We start from the raw sequence: 4,405 nt of genomic DNA, 5'->3' as shown, positions 1-4,405 counted from the left end.
CTGACCGGTCAAACCGGGATACTATTTTGTTATTTGCCCGGCCCGGATCTGATCGAGTTCCCACCGGGACCCAGTTATGCCAAAAATGGTGCATAATAGAAGTATCATAACGTTAAAAACATCTGAAGAAATATCCACAAACGACTGCCGTAAGTGGGTCGTTTGTAAATATCTGACTGGCGAAAGACCAATTTTATGTGTTTTAGGTGTTTTTTTATCAATTATGAAAGAAAAATAAAACTAATTTTAATTATACGGTTTCCCACTTTTGGTTCTGCGTTTCCCAGACTTTCCGTCATTGCGAAATCGTTGAACAGGGTTTTTCGTTAAGAAATTTGTTAAATTTCACAAAATTGTATCCAATTTTCTGGAGCAAGCGGTTACTTATAAAGGTAACTGAATTATTTTGTTAATAAATAAGCATTATTACTATTCTTCCCCGTTAATGTTAAATCAATTTTCTCAGTCGGTTTCATAGGTTAGGATGTGACGTGAAACCCCTAAAATTTATTTTACCTCTTATAAAAATACCTATGCATACTGAGTTACGCTTAAGGTAAATTTGTTATGCAATTTCATTTTAATTTCTTGCAATTCAATTTCTTGCAGAAACTTAAGAATCATAATCTATATTTTAGTACTTACATTGAATCAATGTTTGTAGTTAATATATTTATTATTATGAATGCAGTTCTTAAATTGTAATTCCATCATCTTTTTACAGGTGGAAATAAGTGCTGACCAAGATTCTTATCTCTACTAGATGGTAGAATATGTTCGCTGTGATAAAAAGGTTCCAGTAAAATGCTATCGAGGAGCCCAGTCAAAATCCGGCCGGATCCCGACCGGTTTTTGTCAAAAATTAATCTTTTTAATAAATTTCGTTTTCTTCCCTTGAAAGTTTTTTTTTGTAATGAAGATTTAATTACATAATTGAAAGTAGCTTTTAACAACAGTTAACATTTAACTATTTTGGGAGATAATTACACTATTTTTCTTTAATATTGAAACAAGATTTTCATTTCGACGAAAGAAAAAAATGTCACAGAAAAAATACGTCTATCGTTAATTGATATTATTAGTTATTACTAAAATCGAAAAGCGTTGTCACATGCATCTTTATTCAAATATGTTGCATAATTGAAATTTTGGAAGAGATAAAGTTGTATGAATAAAGATCAGTTTTTGTTTTCAATCTTTCTTCAAATTGTGAGCGTATTTTGATATAATTTTTTAAATTACGCAAGGTGTTTAATAGAGTTAATGATAACAAACCATCCATACATCACGTGTGCAACTTTTTTATAGGAAGAGGGGCACAAGAGGCAAAAAATTGTAGTCAGCAAATCCAAATTATGTACGTGACATATGGAGAGAACACTAGTACACGTATTACAAAATCTACCAGAAAATTTTATTTCACTCTAAATCAGTATCGTTTACTCTCATTTAGGGTCGCATACTGTCATCAACTATATTAAAGATGTGGATCACTGCTTCTAGTCGAATCCTCGCTTTTGCTGCTTGCCTGAATTCTATTAGTAAGTATAAGATTAGATAATACCATATTTAAAATTTTATGTGGAAATTTCAAACAAAGAGAGATGTTTCCCACGCAAAAGATTAGATTTTAACTTTAGAAGATGATTTCTGGAAAATCAGACAATCTGAATAAAAGGCTTTTTAAATTGTACACAATATTTGAAAGTGAAAATACTGGTTTAGAATCATTCGGAATTGTTTGGATATTTATTGCAAGGATTAAAAACTTAGTGAATTTTTATTTGAAAATTAAATTTTTTAAGCGAACTCCTATTAAATATATTGTTAGAAATCTAAAAGAAAGTTTTTCATTTTCTTAAAAAAGAGCATCAGACCAGCAACCTGAAGGACCTGGGCTTCCCTAGTAAATAAGCTACCAAGGTATACGAACTTATCAAATTGTTCAATTCTCTATCATTTAACAAAATATTGCATAGCGTCTTCTCACTCTTTCCTTCGAACACCATAGTATTTGTTTTATTTGCGTCAATTTTGAGGCCCATGATCTTCATGCTTGAATCTAGTTTATTCAACATTCTTTGTAGGTCTTCGATAGACACTGCCATAACAATCTTATCATCTGCGAACGCTAACCCTCGTACCCTTACTGTTTCGAGATCCACACCCTCTTCGTCGAAGAGAGCCATTCTTAAACACTTGTCCATAAATAATATAAATAACCATGAAGACATAACGCATCCTTGTCTAACTGCTTGAATAATATCGAAACAGTCACTCAGTTTCCCATTCACTCTTACACTCGCTTTGCTACCTGTATATATTGTTTTTATATCTTGTAGGTGCATCCATTGACTCCATACTCTTCCAGAACTTCCCAAAGTATACTTCTATCTATCTTGTCAAAATCTTTTTCTAGGTCAACAAGTGCACAGAAAACTTTTTTTCCTACTCTAAAACTTTTTTCTGTTATTTGCCTTAAGCTAAATATTTTATCCGTACATGACCTTACTGGCATAAACCCACTTTGGAATTCCCAAATCTTTGCTTCTGTTATTTTCATTACCCTACGAATAACTATTTTTGAATATATTTTACTTACGGAGCTTAATAAGCTAATCCCTCTGTAATTATTGCACTCGCTTTTATCTCCCTTTCTCTTGTATATTGGTACTATAATCGCTTCTTTCCAATCGTCTGGGACGTCTCCCATCTCGAAACATAAATTTATCAATTCGCAAACTCTATGTGGTATGTACTCGCCACCGTGTTTAAGCATTTCAGCATCAATACCGTCTACCCCGGCACCCTTACCGTTCTTCAAGTTCTTAATTATATCCCTAACCTCAGTTACACAGACTTTTTCAATTGAGTTTTCCAACGCATCGTGTTCAATATCGCAGTTGTGGTGTCCTATAGCTTCATCTCCGAATTGTCTCCTAAAATAGTATCTGAAAGCCTCTAGTATTCCATGTGCATCATATACCATTTCCTCCCTACTATTTCTCATGTTGACAATTTCTGTACTTTTGTTTCCTTTCATTTTTTTATAAAGTAGTTTCCTGCTTCCTTCAAAGTAGTTTTGTATTTTCATCTCTTCTTCTGCTCTAATTGTATCTTTACTTTCTTTAACTAATCGTTTAAGTATCCTGTTTTTGCGTCTATAATCATTTCTACGTCTACTTATTTCCTCATTGCTAAGCCCTGCGATGTTCAAAGTTTTCTTGTACGCTTCTCTTTTTGCTTTTTGGGCAGCCTGAATTTCATCATTCCACCACGCATCACCAGACATTCTTCCTACAACTGCGGTACCACACACTTCGATCGCGCATCTAACAAGGATATCCCATAACATTGTCCAGGCGCCCTCTAAATCTTTGTTTTTATAGGGTCCTCCCATGTTGCCCTATCTATGCTTTCGATTATCTTATTTTGGAAATCCATTCGCACATGCGGTTTCTGTAGGTTCTCAATTTTGATTTGCGTTTGCTTTGCTTTCTTGGGTCTCTTTTTTCTCCAACCCCGACCTAAGTTAATTTTTGAGATCAGAAGGTAATGACCAGTATTGCATTCAGGACCCCTCAGGACCCTTGTATCTTTGACTAACTCTCTAAGTCTTTCATCCGCAACAACAAAGTCAATTATACTGCGGCTATTTCCTTTAGACCAGGTGTACATGTGGATCATTTTATGCCTAAACCAAGTATTTGTAATAAACAGACCCCTTTCTAAGCATAGACCAACTAACTTATCTCCGTTATAGTTTGTTCTTGGATCCCCAAAATTACCTAATACTCTTTTCGCATCCTGATTTTGGATGCCCACCCAACCGTACATGTCTCCTAGTACAATTATTCTTTCCGAATGTTCGCAGATGTTTATTGTGTCATTTAAAGTGTCCCAGAAGGCGTCTTTTACTTCTCTAGGATCACTATCAACCGGCGCGTAGCATGTTATAATAAATAGTCTTCTGATTCCTGCTTTGATTCTAGCCCACAGCAGTCTGGGAGACACAAACCATGGTCTCCGAGATGCTGCTTTGCTCTTTCATTCAAAATGAGACCTACTCCTTGTTTACCATGTGATTCACAGTCTACTCCTGACCATATTTCAAATCCGCCTTTCAACACGCCGTTTTTTATGTCTCTAGTTTCGCATCCCTTTTCCTTTGTTTCAGGCACGCATAAAATATCTAGTTTCATCACGTCCATAGTTTCACGGAATTCTTTTACCTTGAGATCATTTACTCCCCTAGCATTCCAAACACCCAGTCTCCATCCGTAGCCTGAAACATGACCTTTATATTTTCCGTGTGCATGCCTTTTGTCATTAAAAGTTCCAGTCCTTTCAGAGGCTATTTTGTAGTTTGTATTATTCATTGTTTAGATTATACGCCCAACTAACA

This window comes from Belonocnema kinseyi, chromosome 2, assembly GCF_010883055.1.
Source record: "Belonocnema kinseyi isolate 2016_QV_RU_SX_M_011 chromosome 2, B_treatae_v1, whole genome shotgun sequence".
NCBI classification, from domain to species: domain Eukaryota; kingdom Metazoa; phylum Arthropoda; class Insecta; order Hymenoptera; family Cynipidae; genus Belonocnema; species Belonocnema kinseyi.
This window is presented reverse-complemented; position numbering follows the sequence as displayed.